Source organism: Bombina bombina, chromosome 3 (genome assembly GCF_027579735.1).
Source record: "Bombina bombina isolate aBomBom1 chromosome 3, aBomBom1.pri, whole genome shotgun sequence".
Lineage (NCBI taxonomy): Eukaryota > Metazoa > Chordata > Amphibia > Anura > Bombinatoridae > Bombina > Bombina bombina.
Genome location: NC_069501.1, coordinates 1,040,005,551 through 1,040,026,978, shown reverse-complemented (window position 1 = coordinate 1,040,026,978; position 21,428 = coordinate 1,040,005,551).

The following is a 21,428-nucleotide window of genomic DNA, read 5'->3' as shown; positions in this document are numbered from 1 at the left end:
CTCTGGGATCCCCTTTGTTCAGAAATAGCAGACGTATATGACTTTTTGGTAATTAGAATGCTGCTAAATGGCGCTGCGCATCACACGTGTATTATGGCTAGCAGTGAAGGGGTTAATTAGGTAGCTTGTAGGGAGCTTGCAGGGTTAATTTTAGCTTTAGTGTAGAGATCAGCCTCCCACCTGAAACATCAGACCCCTGATCCCTCCCAAACATCTCTCTTCCCTCCCCTACCCCACAAATGTCCCCGCCATCTTAAGTACTGGCAGAAACTCTGCCAGTACTAAAATAAAAGGAAAATTTGGGCTTTTTTGTGCATTTTTTTAGCATATTTACATATGCTTCTGTGTAGGATCCCCCTTAACCCCCAACCTCACTGATCCCCCACCCAACAGCTCTCTAACCCTCCCCCTCTGATTTAATGTGCGCCATCTTGGGTACTGGCAGCTGTCTGCCAGTACCCATTTTAGTGAAAATATGTTTTTTTATAAAAAAAATGTCCCTTTTCTGTAGTGTAGCTTCCCCCCCCCCAATACCAACCCCCCACCCCTTCCAGATCGCTTAAATGCTTTTAAAAAAAAATGTTAATTTAATTTTTTATTACACTTTACTCCTAACTTTTTTTCTGTAGTGTAGCGGTTCCCACCCGCTCCCGCCCCATGCACGCGCCCGCCCGCCACCCCCCGTGCACGCCCCCGAAAGCTCCGCCCCCGATCCGGCCCCCCTCCACCTTACAGAGCTCACCGATGGCCGCCCACCCGCCTCCCAAGTCGGCTCCCACCCACCAACGATACCGGCCATCGATGTACGGTGCAGAGAGGGCCACAGAGTGGCTCTCTCTGCATCGGATGGCCAGAAAGTGTTATTGCAGGATGCCTCGATGTCGAGGCATCACTGCAATAACCGGAAAGCAGCTGGAAGCGAGCAGGATCGCTTCCAGCTGCTTTCCAGACTGAGGACGTGCAGGGTACGTCCTTGGTCGTTAACTGACATTTTTTAGAGGACGTACCCTGCACGTCCTCGGTCGTTAAGGGGTTAAACAACTTTCCAATTTACTTTTATCATCAAATTTGCTTTGTTTGTTTGGTATTCTTAGTTGAAAGCTAAACCTAGGTAGGCTCAAATGCTAATTTTGAAGTCCTTGAAGGCTGCCTCTTATCTGAATGCATTTGACAGTTTTTCACAGCCAGATGGCATTAGTTCATGTGTGCCATATAGATAACATTGTGCTCACAGAAGTGGAGTTATTTATAAGAGGACACAGATTGGCTAACATGCAAGTCTGTCAAAAGAACTGGAATAAAGGGGCAGTTTGCAGAGGCTTAGATACAAAGTAATCACACAGGTAAAAAGTATAGTAATATAACAGTGTTGGTTATGCAAAACTGGGGAATGGGTAATAAAGGGATTATCTATCTTTTTAAAAAATAAAAATTCTGGAGTAGACGGTCCCTTTAAGTTTCACCTGTAACTACACAAATGAGGTATTTACAATGTAATGAGTAAAGGTTATCCCCCATAACTGCTGCTGTTTGTATATAGGCAAGCAACATGTTATAAATAGTTTTGTTTGTAATAAATACACATAAGGCCAGATTACGAATGGAACACTAATTGGACTGTCCCTTTAGCATACAGAGGGCAAACTAAATGTCAATGCTCAAACAGTGATAGCTTTTATAAGAATAACTTTTATTCTGCAGTTGTATGGCAAAATGCCTTTAATTAAAACTAGTATATATTCATTATGTACATTGTATGTTTGCTTTAAAATACCTCAGAATATTCTTGCTCCCTTTAGAAAGGCTGTAGGAGCTCCATCATATTTAAAGGGATACTAAACAGAATTGTTTTCTTTCATGATTCATATAGAGCATGCAATTTTAAGCAACTTTCTAATTTACTCCTAGGGGTCAATTTATCAAGCTCCCACCACTTGCCTCATTTGGAGGAGCCAATCTGGACTTGAGCCCGCAGCTGACAAGGCTAGCCCATGGTTATAATGTTAGTGTAAAGTGCATTGTTTTGCACTTTATATTTGTTATAGCCAATTAGAAAATATATGTAGCAGGTTTAGCCTTGAAACGTCAGTCAGCAGTGTGCTCTTCCAGTTCTGTCAATAAATAAATAAATAATGAAAGTATATTAACCAGTAGTTTTACTACACATAACTAAACTTTTTGGGCCAGATTACGAGTGGCGCGCTGCCAGTTGCTCCCGAGCGATATCAGGGTTATTGCGCCTGTTTGCGTGCGTCAGAAGTAGCATGCATATTACAAGTTGAAAGTAAACATGATTGCTTTAGCACAATTCAAGTTAACGTGCGTTGAGTTAGTGCAACCTCAGAGCTCTGGTTAACTGTAATGCTTGAATAAAATTTGCAGCAAACACATTAAAAAGACATGAAAAGTACAGTTACACTCATAATAACACTGATAACGTCTAAATATGTGCAGGGAGTGCAGAATTATTAGGCAAATGAGTATTTTGACCACATCATCCTCTTTATGCATGTTGTCTTACTCCAAGCTGTATAGGCTCGAAAGCCTACTACCAATTAAGCATATTAGGTGATGTGCATCTCTGTAATGAGAAGGGGTGTGGTCTAATGACATCAACACCCTATATCAGGTGTGCATAATTATTAGGCAACTTCCTTTCCTTTGGCAAAATGGGTCAAAAGAAGGACTTGACAGGCTCAGAAAAGTCAAAAATAGTGAGATATCTTGCAGAGGGATGCAGCAATCTTAAAATTGCAAAGCTTCTGAAGCGTGATCATCGAACAATCAAGCGTTTCCTTCAAAATAGTCAACAGGGTCGCAAGAAGCGTGTGGAAAAACCAAGGCGCAAAATAACTGCCCATGAACTGAGAAAAGTCAAGCGTGCAGCTGCCAAGATGCCACTTGCCACCAGTTTGGCCATATTTCAGAGCTGCAACATCACTGGAGTGCCCAAAAGCACAAGGTGTGCAATACTCAGAGACATGGCCAAGGTAAGAAAGGCTGAAAGACGACCACCACTGAACAAGACACACAAGCTGAAACGTCAAGACTGGGCCAAGAAATATCTCAAGACTGATTTTTCTAAGGTTTTATGGACTGATAAAATGAGAGTGAGTCTTGATGGGCCAGATGGATGGGCCCGTGGCTGGATTGGTAAAGGGCAGAGAGCTCCAGTCTGACTCAGACGCCAGCAAGGTGGAGGTGGAGTATTGGTTTGGGCTGGTATCATCAAAGATGAGCTTGTGGGGCCTTTTCGGTTTGAGGATGGAGTCAAGCTCAACTCCCAGTCCTACTGCCAGTTTCTGGAAGACACCTTCTTCAAGCAATGGTACAGGAAGAAGTCTGCATCCTTCAAGAAAAACATGATTTTCATGCAGGACAATGCTCCATCACACGCGTCCAAGTACTCCACAGCGTGGCTGGCAAGAAAGGGTATAAAAGATGAAAATCTAATGACATGGCCTCCTTGTTCACCTGATCTGAACCCCATTGAGAACCTGTGGTCCATCATCAAATGTGAGATTTACAAGGAGGGAAAACAGTACACCTCTCTGAACAGTGTCTGGGAGGCTGTGGTTGCTGCTGCACGCAATGTTGATGGTGAACAGATCAAAACACTGACAGAATCCATGGATGGCAGGCTTTTGAGTGTCCTTGCAAAGAAAGGTGGCTATATTGGTCACTGATTTGTTTTTGTTTTGTTTTTGAATGTCAGAAATGTATATTTGTGAATGTTGAGATGTTATATTGGTTTCACTGGTAAAAATAAATAATTGAAATGGGTATATATTTGTTTTTTGTTAAGTTGCCTAATAAGTATGCACAGTAATAGTCACCTGCACACACAGATATCCCCCTAAAATAGCTATAACTAAAAACAAACTAAAAACTACTTCCAAAACTATTCAGCTTTGATATTAATGAGTTTTTTGGGTTCATTGAGAACATGGTTGTTGTTCAATAATAAAATTAATCCTCAAAAATACAACTTGCCTAATAATTCTGCACTCCCTGTATATGTATGTAAATATATAAGTATATTTGTATGTACATATGTATTTATTTGTTTTTGTATATATGTATTTACAGACATATAAACACATTTAAAAACATAAATACACATGTACATATACAGTCATGGCCAACAATATATATATAGGCACCCCTGCATTTCTGTTAGATAATGCACCACTATCCCTAGAAAATTGTTGAAATTGCATATGTTTAGGCATTCTCATGTTTATTTCCTTTGTTTGTATTGGTATGACACTAAAAAATAGATAAAAAAAAAGCCAAATCGGACACATTCCATCAAAACTCTAAAAATAGACTGGACAAAATTATCGGCACCCTCAATTTAATATTTGGTAGCACACCCCTTGGAAAAAAAATAACTGAAATCAATCACTTCCTGTAACTATAAATGAGTTCTAACACATCTTTACTGTAATTTTGGCCAACTCTTCTTTCGCTAACTGCTCCAGATCTCTCAGATTGGAAGGGTTTATTTTCCCAACTGCTGTTTTTAGATCTTTCCACAGGTGTTCTATGGGATTGAGATCTGGGTGCCGATTTATGATGCTGCGAATGCAAAGGTCTTAAGAGGCGCCGGACAGCAATCATCCCGATTGGATACGATCGGGAGGATTAACACCCCTTCATAGCAGACAATTGGCCGCAAATCTGCAGGGGGCAGCATTGCACAAGCATTTCTCAAGAAGTGCTTGTGCAATGATAAATGTCAACAGCGTATGCTGTCAGTATTTATCGATGTCTGGCGGACATGATAAATCGGCCCTCTGGACCCATTGCTGGCTAGTTCAGTACTCTCCACTCTTAAACCATTTCTGGGTATTTTTTGACGTGGGCTTTGGGTCATTGTCCTGCTGTAAGACCCATGACCTTTGACAGAGACACAACTTTCTGACACTGGGTCCTAAAGCAGTAAAGAAACCACAAAACATCAGTGAACCTCCACCATGTTTGACTGTAGGGACTGTATTTTTTCTTTAAAAGCCTCATTTCTTTTTCTGAAAACAGTAGAATAATGGGCTTTACCAAAAAGCTGTAATTTTGTTTCTACTGTCCCCAGCACATTCTCCCAAAAGGATTTTGGCTTCCTCAGGTAAGTTTCGGCAAACTCCAATCTGGCTTTTTTATGTTTTTGTGTCAGCAGTGGGGTCCTCTTGGGTCTCCTACCATAGCGTCCCTTTTCATTCAGATGGCGATGTAAAGTGCGAGCTGACACATTTTTACCCTGTGCCTGAAGGTCAGCTTGAATTTGTCTGGAAGTTGATTGAGGTTCTTTATCCACCATTCGAACAATCCTTTGTTGCAATCTTTGATCATTTTTTCTTTTTCGTCCACATCCAGGGAGATTAGCTACAGTGCCATGGGCTGTAAACTTCTTGACAATGTTGCGCACAGTGGACACAGGAACATTAACATCTCTGGAGATGGACTTGTAACCTTGAGATTTTCCATGCTTTTCCACACTTTTTGTTCTCAAATCCTCAGACAATTCTTTGCTGCTCCTTCTCTTCTCCATGCTCAGTGTGGCACACAGAAACACACAACAGAAAGGTTTAATCAATTTTTCAAATTTTTTACAGGTTGCCGGTGTGATTTCTATATTGTCAGCACCTGTTGATACAGGTGTGTTTAATTACAAATTACAGGAGCAGCACAAACTTGGAATGCAATTATTTCTTACAATTTTGAGAAGGTGCCAATAATTTGAATGGACTTTGTCCGATTTGGCTTTTTTTTTTCTTCTTCACTTTATTGTGTCGTACCAATACAAAAAAAAGAAATAAACATGAGAATGCCTAAACATTTTTAATTGCAACAATGTTCTGGTGTATTATATCTGACAGAAATGCAGGGGTGGCAATATTTTTGGCCATGACTGATTATATATATTGGAGCCCTTTGCAGTCAAGTAGATGAAAACATGAAAAAAACATATTTATACAATATTCATATTTAATAATAGTTTTAACTATGTATTTACTGTAAATATTTCACATTCCAATGTTCTGCACATTGCAGAATATGTTCTATGTATTATAAATAGATATTCTCATATAAAACAGTATATATCTATACCTATATATGATCATGTAAATATATATAGGTATAGATATATATATTACCAAAATACCATCATATATATATATATATATATATATATATATATATATATAAATAAATAGAACATATTCTTTTATTTGAAGAACATTGAAATGTAAGCACACTTAGCACACTTGAGAATATGCGTTGAGTTAGCACGTGAGTATGGTGTAAGGTTTTTACTTTCAACTTGTAATATGCGCGCTAGCTCATGTGCGCAAAAAGCAGTTAGCGCACGATCAGAATTGATAAATATCACTCCACTCATAATCTAGTCCCTTTATTACTACATTACAGAAGGCATTTCTATGAAGTTTTATGAATTTTATGAGTTTTTTGTTGTTAAAAATATGATTTGTTGGGGTGGGGAATGTCAGTTTATTTTACAACCTCTTGAAAATTCTTTTTTCCACATTAAATTAAGTCATGCACATTTTCACTGAATTGAAGTCATTCTGACATCTGCTTGAAGGCAGAGATTATCTAGTGGTGTGATGACATATGTATAGTGTGCTGGGTCTCATAAAAGTATGGCAATATTGGGAAGGAAAATAAGAATGTATGTGGAGAAAACTGTTCATAAATACACTCTTGGATGTCACCTTTTAAACGTAAGTGTTAAATCTTCCTCAGCATGCTATTACTATAACTCTATCCCCTCACAAGAAAACATGTCCCTCAGAAAACTGAAATAATATGCCAACCTAGATTTCCCCTATTTGAGCATCCCTATGTCCCTGAATTCCTCAATTGACTTTATTTTTGATGTACAGTGGACTTGGAGGCAACAATTAAATGCATTCTTCTTTATGTGAGGACAGCAAAAATGCCCATTGCAAATAACATCTGCAGACTGTAGTCCATCTTCAATGACCCCTTCTTCTACAAATTTGCCATTCTGTTGAAGTTGGGTCCTTTGCCTGGCTTGTTTTTTCAGGCTCACAGGTTGGTTTATTATAACTGCCGCTGCGTGATAGAGCTGATTTTAAACTGGAGCAACTGGTTAAAAAAAATCTTTGAAGAGCTAGCTTGAGGTAATCTGTGGAGCTATGCTTGGATACAGTGTTAGGAGTTGAACTTTCAGAGTTATTAATTGTTTTTCACGTTGCAATAGACTCAAGGGAGCTAATACCTAGCTTGGGGTATAGTTTGTTTGAGTACGTTATACTGAGGTAGTAAGTGATCTAAATAGGAAAAACAAATTAGTACAATGGTTTAAAACATTCTAGAGCACTTTCAAAAATGTAGAGAGCACTTGAGGGTTCATATTTAAATAATTGTATCAAACCTTGTAAGAGCATCCAATATTTTGAGCATTAATGGTCAAAGTCATGAAGTTACCCCTGAAAATTAGACTTCACTAAATAATCTGAAAATTAAGCAAATTAAAGAGAAAAAAACAATATATTTTAGATGTATTTATTAAACTGCTGGTGCAATACCGCCCCCTGCAGATTCTTGGCCAATCGGCCGCTAGCAGGGGATGACAATCAACCCGATCATATTAGATCGGGTTGATTTCTGTCCGCGGCCTCAGAGCAGGCGGACAAGTTAGAGAGCAGCAGTTATTCAACACAAAATCACATAAAAACTGGAAATTTATCATTTAAACCACCGGTGGTGAGAGAAAATACATACAGTATAGCGTACACTATAACTTACACTATAAAAAGTTATAATTAAAAAAGTTAAAAAGGCCAAATATAAACTGAGGGATAAACTGCTCAGGAATAAAGTGTCCAGTATGATGGTAATTTCCCCAGTTAAGATGCAGCGTAAGGGGTAGGACGCTGAATTAAGAGCAAGGCTTGACTCTGTCCGTGTTATATACAATTGTTGGATCTGAACAAAAGAGGAAGAGAGTTAGGGACCAATTTTTCAATGTCTGTCTGACATGATACACTGTAGCGTACCATGTCCGACAGACATCGCTGAATGCCGACAGCATACGCTGTCGGCATTTAACATTGCACAAGCAGTTCACCAGAACTGCTTGTGCAATGCAGCCTCCTGCAGATTTGCGGCCAATCGGCTGCTAGCAGGGGATGTCAATTAGCCTGATCATATAGAATCGGGAGCAGTGCAGACCGCAGCCTCAGAGGCAGCAGACCAGTTATGGAGCAGCGGTCTTAAGGCCTCTGCTTCATAACTGCTTGATAATTCAGAGCTTGATAATTCGGCCCCTTAATCTCTGTGAGTATATTCCTCTAAATATAAGATGATCCTTCCGGATAGTATCCAATAGCTGATAAGCTAGTTTTTGTAAACTAGATACATAGGGATTAGTCCATTTATGGAAACATGTTGTAATGCTTGTGGGCTATTCCACTATCAGACCAAACTTGGCCAGTAGTCTTCTTTTCCCGGCGTCAAGCTGAAATGATAGGAAATATCCCAGAGCAGAGAAAGTTTGCAAAATGAGGTAAGCGGTACTCACAGTAGGCAGGGTAGTCTTTAGCTGCAACAGGAAAGAAATCCAGCAGTATGGCAGTTCAATGATAAACCAATAGAGGGACCGGAAACAGGCAGGAATCAATAACAAAGGAATTCCAGCAATATAACAGTTCAGGGAAACACCAATAGAATGGTCAGACATGCATAATAGTCAAACAGGCAGAGTTCAGCAACGTTATGGCAATCCAGTACTTTAGGGGTTAAGCACACAGAGTAGTCAGACAGGCATACTTCAGTAATGTTATGGCAATCCAGTACTTTAGGGGTTAAGCAAACAGAGTAGTCAGACAGGCAGAGTTCAGTAACTATGGCAATAAAGTACTTTAGGGGTTAAGCAAGCAGAGTAGTCAGACAGGCAGAGTTCAGTAACGTTATAGCAATTCATCAGCACATACAGATAATAGCACCCAGGAGCACACACAGTAGCACCTATACTTGGGCAGTGATGTAAGGTGAATGGAGTTCTTACATAGGCCCATATTGGCGCCAAGGAGGACACACAGGTGTCATCAGAGCGGCATCCAGGAGAGAGAGAAAGTGTGTGGCTATAGTACAGAGTGACGTATCCGATACGGATGTGGAGGAGGGTAGTTCCACGGAAACCAGTATTCCCATTGCAGGTCCTAGTGCAGCCCCCAGTACGATAGCCCCTCAATCCTCAAGTCACAACAAAAGAAAATATTTTTTAGAATCAGAAGACAAGGAAGGGGCACACGCAGAGGAAGGGAGAAGAAACAAAAGACCAACCAGAGGCCGGAGCCGCACACAGACAGGGCAACAGGGAAGCTGGAGACAATCAAGGAGACCCCCGAGCCCATTTTGACAGATTCGGCTGAATCATTGAATGTAATAAACCTTTCAGAAATACCTTTAACTAAAGAACATATTTCAGTATTGTCTAAAGGCCTGTCATTTTGCCCTACTAACAATATAGATAAATTTGACATTATAAAGGATATATTTAGTTATATATGCGCAAATTAACTCTGAAATAAAAGTTAATGGGGATGGAATGCTGATGAAATTGAATTTATTCAAGACTTATAAAACTTGCTGGAAGAATCTGACCCAGCAATTAAAGCCAGGTGGAGAAACAGCATTAAAAATAAGTCCACATTCTTACCCAGAAATATTAATACACTGCAGCTAGATATTTTTAATGAGATGTTATGCGGTGCAGATATCCCCGACGCATCGAAACAACTTATAAGGAATGAATGGCACTCCAAGACCTGAAGCAGAAGGATGAAATAGTAATTAGTAATGCGGATAAGGGGGGTAACATAGTTATATGGCCCCTGGACATGTATCTCAAGGAAGCCCACAAACAACTAAGAAATCAAAGTTTGCTATATCAAATTACTGCACAATCCAATGACGGAATACTCTAAGATCTGTGACCACATGATAAATCAGGCGTTTGCTGAAGGAACAATATCTGATAACAGTATTGAACCCCAAGACCTTTTATTTAATATCAAAGGTACATAAAAATCATCAAACACCACAAGGAAGACCCATAGTCTCTGGTATGGGTTGTCTAATGGAAAAAGCAAGCCAATATGTGGACTATCGGCTTAGGGAGTATGTCCAGGAGTTACCCTCCTACATACAAGATACTATGCAAATTCTGCAAAGATTGGAAGATGTCAATTTAAGTGAAAGGAAATGGTTAGTCACCACAGACGTGGAATGTCTGTATACATCAATTGACCACAGTATGGGCATTAAAGCAGTGCAATATTTCCTTGAATTAAAGTCAGAGGAGGATGCAAATCATGATAAGTTTGTGTTAAAATTGTTAAACTTTATATTGAATTACAACTTTTTCATATTTGACAACAAATTCTATCTGCAAACCCGTGGAACAGCCATGGGGACAGCATGTGCCCCCACCTACGCCAATTTATTTCTAGGCTGGTGGGAGGCTGAACATGTCTTCACTGATGCCAATACAGGCTATGCCAACATGATCCCGCTGTGGCTGTGCTTCATTGATGATATTTTCTTTATCTGGGAAGGAATGTATAATCAACTACAATAATTCCTTAATAGATTGAACCTGAATAATTTAAATATTAAGTTAACGCCAAAGCGCCATCAACTTTCTAGATTTAGATATATACAAAGATCATCAAGGAGATAATAAAACAAATCTGTACAGGAAAAAGACAGTGACCAATAGTCTACTGTACAGCACCAGTGCCCACGCCCCAGGAACCATCAGAGGTTTACCCACTGGTGAGTTCTTGAGAGTATGAAGAAACTGTTCGGATGAATATACATTTAAGCAGAGAGCCACTGAACTTGAACAGAGATTAATCAATCGTGGTTACAGTAAAAGGAACATAAAAATAGCAAGATACAGAGCATTACATACTTATAGAAAGGAACTATTGCATAAGAAGATCAAAACTGACTCTTAAGCTTCTAGACTAATCTTAACCTATAACCACCAAACTCCTCAGATAATTGAGATTATCAAAAAGCACTGGGAAATCTTAATGACTGAACCTATCCTAAAGAGAAAACTAGGGGATAAACCAGCAATTGGGTACATATGCACTACAAATCTAAAAGATTTAGTGAGCAGTAGTCATTTCTGCACCAAAAGGACAAAATAAGAATTAAATCCAGGCTCATTTAGATGTGGCAATTGCCAGGGCCGGATTTACATCTCAGGTGGCTGTAGGCACAAAAACCTGAAGCGCCCCCACCCCCCACCCCCCCAGAAAAAAAGTGGGAAAAAAATGAGGACTTTTTTTTATTATTATTTAGGACAAGTAAAAATAAATATTAGATGTAAAATTACATTTTCCCTTTTATGGAGATACACAAATACACACACCAATTGCAATATTTGTTGTAATTGAAGCTACACCAAAAATCAATATTCACTTGACTCAAATGGCCATACCATTTCTATTATGTATAACAAAAACAAACACTTTTAATGCAAAATATTCTAAAGAAAACCCTATTTAAAGGGACATAAAAAGTGACAGTTTGATGAGCATTTTATTATTGCACTAGTGCTTGCACAGAAGTGTGTTAGCCTCTTGCAAAAGAGTTAAACACATAGTCAATGTCAGTTCTGAGACAGCAATACACATCTGTGCAGACCCAGATGGGCTCATAGGACATGTTTATTGACAAGCCATTAGTGTATTGCTTTTCTGGAGATGACTTTGACTATGTGCTTAACATTTTGTTGGAGTTAAACACAGTTTTGTGTAAACAATAGCAATATTAAAACTAGCAGCATGCAAGCTCATCACCATCAACAACCTGTGCAGCCAGTGGAAGAAAATATAAAATGTAGGTATTTTTTTTTACTACATGAAAAAAATCTTGTAAACTCTGATATTTTTGGTACAAATACACACAGATGTTACATTTATTTTGTTCTGAAATATAAGTATAATATGATATTGCTCTCAATGGAAAACATGGAATGTTGTAGATTATATGTAATCCAGGGGTCAACAAATGTGTTTAAAATTAGAATTTAGAAATTCAATTTACCACAATACAAAAATACCACACTTACTTGATAAAAGAACAGTTTAACAATTTTTAATGTGATGTGTGTGTGTATATATATATATATATATATATATATATATATATATATATATATATATATATATATATATGTGTGTGTGTGTGTATGTGTATATATATGTGTGTGTGTGTGATGTGTGTGTGTATATATATATATATATATATATATATACACATACATATACATACATACAAACAAATATGCCATGTGAGTGGTTTACACACATACACATTTTACAGCCTTACAGTCTACAAACTTTGTTGTCAAAGTGCCCTAAAGGCTGTAAATCACAATTGGCATCTTGTAATAAAGAGCAGAGCAGCTAGTCCCACATAACCTCCACACCTCCAAGGCCTTTATAGAACAAAAACATTCATCCTGAAGCAGAATTTAAACTCCTGGCTATAAAAAAGGAATACAGCACATAACAAGTGAATACACTGCAACCCTCTCTGGTAGCCAAGGGGTTAAAGTGCTCTGCTTGTTATGTTTTCATTCTAGGCAGCATTAGAAGCCTTGTACAGTCCTAACCTGTTCTGAAGCTTTCATTCCTCAACAAAAAGTTTCTGCACCACATCAGCATGAAGCTTGGCTGTGTGAGGCAACAGAAGTACATAAAATAAAAGTGAAACTAAACATGCCTGGTGAAAATGGGAGGAGTTTAGTTTTAATCTTTACCCCTCTCTCCTTCATGGCTCCCTCAACTGCTGTAACATATTCCCAATGAAACACTCGACTTTGTAGGCACCTGGCAGTACAATTCTTACTAAAATAAATGCCCTCTAAAAAAAAAAAAAAAAAAATTTTTTTTTCTTTTTCTTTTTTACTGACAGGCAGGCACCCCTCACTGCAAGGCGCCTGTTGGCACATGCCTACTGTGCCTAATGGGAAATCCGGCCCTGGCAATTGCAGCACGTGCAAAAAAACAGTCAAATTGAAGATAGATTTGGGGTTAAACATCCCATTAAGAGGTACATTAGCTGTAACACAGAGGGAGTGATCTATGTACTACGCTGCAGATGTAATTGGCTATATGTAGGGATGACCACCCGTAAATTAAGACTAAGGCCGATGGAGCATTTACGCAATATTAAAAATGCAGCCAAAGACATAGAAAATGGGAAAGCCATAACTAATGTAGCATCCCACTTTTTGACACACCATCACTCCAATAGAGATGAACTTCAATGCTGGGGCATTAAGAAAGTTTCTCAGGATAAGAGGCGGAGATCTTGAAACAGCATTACTTAAAGCTGAGAGTAGGTGGATCTGTTCATTAAACACTGTACATCCAAATGGAATGAATGAACAGAATAATTATTATGTATTCTTATGAACTACATGTAATCTGTTCATATACTCAACTTCATCATTCCCAGTGTAATAAACAGGTACATACATAGGCATTTATACCTAGATATGTTATACATATATCACCTACATATTTAACCTCATGTATTCCCCTAACATTAAATAACCACATATATGGGCAGTACTGGACTAAAACACGTCATTAACCGATTATTCAGTTTTCATACTATCAACCACTGTAAACTCCAACATATTAGTGATTCACAAATTTATTCACAAAAAATATTTTGATTTAATATCTACACGTCTTCTTGCTTAGAATTTTCACCTTCTTTATCCTCACATGTTAGTAAGGCACAACACAATTTAGATATGGACAACACATCACATTAGTTGCTGGCCAGAAATAATAATTGATATTAATGCATCATCCTCAAGATAATTGGAGTAAACACATATGGCGTCTTGGAAATAAAATATTGGCCATCTCAAAGCCACACACTTTTAATTGTGCAATTTATACACAGTCACACCGATACACACATTATTTTCACCATGAAACAGATAGGTAATACAAATGACACAATAGATAGATCATTTAAAAAACTTTTTATATACATTAATGTCCATTAGTTGGTTAAATAAACATATAAAGTGAAAGAGAACAACACGTTTGAATTTACCTTCATTAATACCCCTTATAATGTTTGATAATATGATGGGAAAATTACTGTAATCTACAATTATTATGGAGTGGATTTGATATACACATTGCAAGAGTTTAAACGCCACAGATAAGAGAATCAGTGTGGTAAAATCAAAGCTATACTATACTAAACTATATCAACATCAGTATTTCAAACTTTACTATGATCGCTATACATGGGAGGTATATACTACCTTAAAACTATGATCCCCTGTTCTAACATGATTGACAGTCCGGTAAGCCAATCGCTAATCGTGGAAAGCAGTAGTTCCGGTTTTAACAGAATGTAAATTTGTGCACCACGGGCGGCTCGCTGCCTTTGAGAAAGCCTGAATGGGTGAAAGGCATCAGCAGCATCAGAAGACGCTTATTTAATTAACTTTGTTGAGACTTACTTTGTGAGCTAACCACTATGAGTATAATTATATAGAGCGATAACAGGGCCGCAGAGTGGGACACTTGTGAGAGGGGGCAGTGGTTGAAATTTTACTCCGCAATCAGTGCATATGCATAGCTATAACAGATCTCGTTGTGAGTCTATCATATTCTGAACTTTAGCATGTATGCAAACCTAAGGGGTAACGGAGCAATATAATTTGATAATGCCTATGTTACACCGACTTTCCATTACGCATATTTGGCAATGTCAGCCACAATACTTAATATAACGTAAAGGAATTGATAATGTAGTTGCTAGTACTCTAGTACTATTTAATGTTCCCGGTGGGACCCTATGTGGTCTAAAGCATACTATAGTGTACACTGATTTTACTAATTGAACAAATATTTATATAGCAGTATCACCCATATTAGTCTGTTGATACTTACTAAGAGCACAGTGGCAACATAGTTGCAGTATTTATATAACCATCGAGTTTGCTCATTTACCTGTGGGGCCTAATATGGCCAAAATACTTTACTCAGTGTCTACCCAACTTATATAAGAGGTAGCTTTCAGCCCACACAAGTTGTTATAGTTGGTTCAATTAATACTGAACACAGTAAGAACCTATTTTAAGACAGCAATCATCCAATCTTGCTGATGAAACTATCAGAGCTTAACTATCACGTGTAAAAGCATAACATAATGCACACACTGTGGTAATTCATATAAGAACTCCACTTTATTACTAGGTGCCTCCTCACTGGATAGTTAAGTTACTATAAGTGACTGTTGATAGTGTAATGTGGATGCACCTAATATTACTTAAACACAGGAACTGGGAAGCTGGCATCTATCGCTGAGCCTTAGGGGCATATTTATCAAAGCGTCAACTGAAAATACGCAGGAATTCCGCGTCATATTTGTCACGAGATTAATCTGCCGTAGTTATCAAAGCGTCAAGATCGGCAAATGTTGAAATCTGTGACGTAATATACTTCTCGAAGAATACAGAAATTTAATCTTTAGACAAAGCAGATATGGCTGCTATTAACAAATTGATTTCTTTATTAGAAGTTTCTAATGTGGACAATACTGAGGCTAGGGATACTGACTGGAGAAAGGTGCTTACATTTAAATCACATCTTGTACCACCTAGTAACATCCCTCACAATACTATATCCTTTTTGGACTTAGTATGTAAGGATATTTTGAGTTTATCTGAAAATAGAGAGACTTGTGTTTATAATTTAACAAAGGAGGAGAAACAAGCTCTCAAAGAATTAACACAATGGACAGATACTCAAATTACACAAAGTGACAAAGGTGGCAATATTGTCCTATGGCCTACCTACATGTATGTAGAAGAAGCCAAAAGACAACTTAATAATAACAAGAACTATAATAATCTCTTCAGTAATCACACAGAAAGTTTTCTTAAGCAATATAATACACTCATCAGTTCGGCACTCTCTGAAGGTATAATTGACAATAAAGAGTTCAAATTTTTAGAGACTAAACAACCCAATGTAGCAACTCTATACTTGCTGCCCAAAGTACATAAAAACCTGTTATGTCCCCCGGGAAGACCTATTGTCTCAGGAATAGGATCTATAACAGAAAAGGCCAGCAAATACAAAGACGCCAGACTTCCTGTCGAGTCTTTACCATCTCATACTAGAAACACAATGCACATATTAAATAAGATAGATAAAATTTAATTAACCCCCAATTTGATCTTAGTCACTTGTGATGTTGAATCACTATATACCAGCATTGATACTAAATAGGGATGTAAGGCAGTATCATACTTTCTGTTAAAAAATTAGTTTATGTCTAATGAAACCAAAGATTTCTTAATAGAATTACTGGAATTTGTATTAGGACATAATTATTTTGTCTTTGATGATAAATTGTATCTACAAACGTGCGGGACAGTGATGGGGACATCTTGTGCCCCCACTTATGCAAATATATACCTGGGCTGGTGGGAAGAAACCATAGTGTTTCATGACAGTCTTACTCAGTTTACGCAATACATCACTAACTGGTCCAGGTATATAGATGACATCTTCTTTGTATGGGAGGGCACAAATGAACTCTTATTAGAATTTATTTCCACCTTGAACATGAATCCTTTTGGTTTATTTCTTACCATGGTAACAGATATGCACAAAGTGGAATTTTTGGATTTAACTATCAGAAAGGTTGAAAATCATTTGGAAACAGATACATATAGAAAGCCTACATCAACAAACAACATTTTATATGCTGATAGCTACCATCATACAAACACTATTAAAAGCTTACCAATAGGTGAATACCTTAGGATTCGTAGAAATTGTTCAACAGTGGAATCTTTTAACAATGCAGCAAAAGATCTAAGATCAAGATTACTTCAGAGAGGCTATTCAAAGAAGGCCTTAGCTAAAGCATATAACAAGGCTTTAAAGAAAAATAGATCTGAACTTTTGACACCTAGAAGTATCGAAACTACCAACCCCCTCAGGTTTATATCTACATATACAAGTCAGAGTCACTCTATTTCTAGTATTATACAGAAACACTGGCATGTTTTAAAAGCTGATGAACAACTACAGACAGTCATTCCCGACAAACCGTTATTTACATACAGAAGGGCCAATAATCTCAGTGACTGTCTTACAACAAGTCACTTTAACAGAAATGCTAAAAAAAAACCCGTTATATAAAGGGTCAATTGCATGTGGCTGCTGTAAGGTATGTCCACATATGATGAAAAAGAAAACCATAATTGACAGGTTTCAAAAAAAGTGGACTATCGACAATCATATAAATTGTAAGAGCACTAACGTGATATATTGTGTTTCATGTGACTGTGATTCAATTTATGTGGGAATGACTACTAGATGCCTTGTAAAAAAAAATGACGGAGCATTTAAGCAACATCAGACTAGCCAAAAAAGATACTGAGAAAGGCAAGAAAATAACAAGTGTGGCCAGACACTTTTTACTAAATCACAATGGCAACACTCAAGCGTTTAAATGTTGGGGCCTAGAGACTCTAAAACCTGGGATCAGAGGAGGTGATACTACTAAAAAATGAAGCCAGATGGATCTTTAGACTCAACTCTGTAATGCCATATAGCATGAATGAAAATAACAATTTTTGGGTTTATCTTTAGATGTGCTAACTACTGATATGATTATTCATTTTAACTGATTGGCTATTGATGTGAAGATTTTTATTAATAGAGATAAGCATAGAAAGATTAGTGACATACTATTGATTTATCTATCTTCACTACCTAAACATATGAGGCTATAGAGGTAAGGTCTTACAATGACTAAACCATGTATTAGGCCTATTTCAGATAATGCTTGTCTTACATACTATATTGGTATACAGATTTTGTAGCACTTTAATGAACCCCTTATATGATGTGCACCCCAAATGGGCTTATATACTATGATGTAAATAAATGTTAATGGTGTTTTGATTAATTTAGAAAGATTTTCTAAATCTCTTCATGACTTTTTATCTACGACTGTTATCATTTTAAACAAGTATGGGCCTCATTTTTTAGCTGTATATATTATTATGATTACATAATTACATCACAAATATTTAGCAATCGTATATGTGTGAATTGCATTTCTTGTGATATACTTGCAGCTTAAAATGGCCTAATTCAATATGTGCATGTCATATAGAAATTGTTGTTTTTACTAAACATGCCTCCCTCATCTACTTACAACTTTCTTTCAAACATAGCTAAATATTAGAGTAATCACGTTGTGATATGGACACGTCTCATACGATATACATATAAATATGGGCATATACAGTGGGGCAAAAAAGTATTTAGTCAGCCACCAATTGTGCAAGTTCTCCCACTTAAAGGGCCACTAAACCCAAAATCTTTCTTTCATGATTCAGATAGAGAATAGAAATTTAAACAACATTACAATTTACTTCCATTATTTATTTTGCTTTATTTTTTAAATATCCTTATTTGAAGAAAAAGCAATGCACATGGTGAGCCAATCACATGATGCTTCCATGTGCAGCAACCAATCAGCAGCTAGTGAGCATATCTAGATATGCTTTTCATCAACGAATATCAAGAGAATAAAACAAATTAGATAATATAAGTAAATTAGAAAGATGTTTAACATTGCATTCTCTTTCTAAATCATAAAAGAAAAAATGTGGGTGGCATGTCCCTTTAAGAAGATGAGAGAGGCTTGTAATTTTCATCATAGGTATACCTCAACTATGAGAAACAAAATGTGGAAACAAATCCAGACAATCACATTGTCTGATTTGGAAAGAATTTATTTGCAAATTATGGTGGAAAATAAGTATTTGGTCACCTACAAACAAGCAAGATTTCTGGCTCTTACAGTCCTGTATCTTCTTCTTTAAGAGGCTCCTCTGTCCTCATTACCTGTATTAATGGCACCTGTTTGAACTTGTTATCAGTATAAAAGACACCTGTCTACAACCTCAAACAGTCACACTCCAAACTCCACTATGGTGAAGACCAAAGAGCTGTCGAAGGACACCAGAAACAAAATTGTAGACCTGCACCAGGCTGGGAAGACTGAATCTGCAATAGGCAAGCAGCTTGGTGTGAAGAAATCAACTGTGGGAGCAATAATTAGAAAATGGAACACATACAAGACCACTGATAATCTCCCTTGATCTGGGACTCCACGCAAGATCTCACCCCATAGGGTCAAAATGATCACAAAAATGGTGAGCAAACATCCCAGAACCACACAGGGGGACCTAGTGAATGACCTGCAGAGAGCTGGGACCAACGTTATAAAGGCTACCATCAGTAACACACTACGCCGCCAGGGACTCAGATCCTGCAGTGCCAGACATGTCCCCCTGCTTAAGCCAGTACATGTCCGGGCCCGTCTGAAGTATGCTAGAGAGCATTTGGATGATCCAGAAGTGGATTGGGAGAATGTCATATGGTCAGATGAAACCAAAGTAGAACTGTTTGGTAGAAACACAACTTGTCGTGTTTGGAGGAGAGAGAACACCATACCTCCTGTGAAGCATGGGGGTGGCAACATCATGCTTTGGGGCTGTTTCTCTGCAAAGGGAACAGGACGACTGATCCGTGTACATGAAAGAATGAATGGGGCCATGTATCGTGAGATTTTGAGTGCAAACCTCCTTCCATCAGCAAGGGCATTGAAGATGAAACGTGGCTGGGTCTTTCAGCATGACAATGATCCCAAACACACTGCCCGGGCAGCGAAGAAGTGGCTTCGTAAGAAGCATTTCAAGGTCCTTGAGTGGCCTAGCCAGTCTCCAGATCTCAAGCCCATAGAAAACCTTTGGAGGGAGTTGAAAGTCCATGTTGCCCAGCGATAACCCCAAAACATCACTGCTCTAGAGAAGATCTGCATGCAGGAATGGGCCAACATACCAGCAACAGTGTGTGACAACCTTGTGAAGACTTACAGAAAACGTTTGACCTCTGTCATTGCCAACAAAAGATATATAACAAAGTATTGAGATGAACTTTTGATATTGACCAAATACTAATTTTCCACCATAATTTGCAAATAAATTCTTTCCAAATCAGACAATGTGATTGTCTGGATTTGTTTCCACATTTTGTCTCTCATAGTTAAGGCATACCTTTGCTGAAAATTACAGGCGTCTCTCATCTTCTTAAGTGGGAGAACTTGCACAATTGGTTGCTGACTAAATACTTTTTTGCCCCACTGTATTGGAGTCCACAAGCAGTGAACTACTTTTAGTATATGGGTAATGTGATTCAATTAAATATGATCTAACATTCATCATAATAGTGATGCAAGGCTGAGTAACATTAGCGATCGCTATGTTTAATATTAGAGGCTTTTGGTTGTAACAATCACGGATGTACAGTATGTAATGTGAGGGGCCTGTCTCGTATCAAGGATTTGATAGGGCATCTGCTTATCACTCCACCCAATCAGGATGCTAATGACACAGGTATTACGCGTAGATGAGAGAAATCCTTCAATATGCTCTTGGGATTGGTGCAACACATTTCCCCATAGGTTTAAAAGGAGGCTACGACAGATACTCGGCTTGTCATTTTAAACTAAAATCACATTGAGAAAGGCCGTGCTACGGCCGAATTATGTTTGTGGCTAATCTTTTCATTTAATAATTCCCATTCACCTTAGGTTTTGCTAACTTATGCTACCTTGTGTTACCTCTGGCACCTGACGCCGATGATTCCTGCTATCGGCCAGGAATACAGGGGGGTGGCACTTAACGTAGTCTTGCAGCTTCTCTGGTGTTTTGTTGTTATTAATTTGTTGTGGGTTAAAGCAATAGGTGATGTTTATATCACCCTTCTATACTTTTTAATTGTATTAATAAAGTTTACTTTTAATATTTGCATATATCCTAGCTGTGCTGTTACAGCTGTGTAAATACAGCAATATACTATTGATAGGAGCAAGAGGGCTTATTAATCCCCTCATAGTCCCTCCTTATCCCCTATCCTTTTCTTTCAAGTAATATACGATCCCGCAATCTCAATCCGACGCAGATCGATGTGAGTTTAAAACAGTGGTATTCGAGCGGAATTGTGTTCATTCGCCCTCCTAATCGACACTATTTGAACCTCTCACTAAGTTATCAAAAATTCTACATTTACACTCGCCTCTTTTCCGACTCAGCGTACCTAGTTTTCAATCCGCCACCCTTGAGGTCGCGGATGCCATAGAACTCAATGGGAGTCTGAAAACACAGAAAGCTTATGTTCGATGCTGCAAGAGAATGAAACATATGACATAATAAAAGTAAATTAGAAACTTTATTAAATTTGTATACACTTTTTAAATCAAACAATATTATTGCTCCACATTTGGTGCAC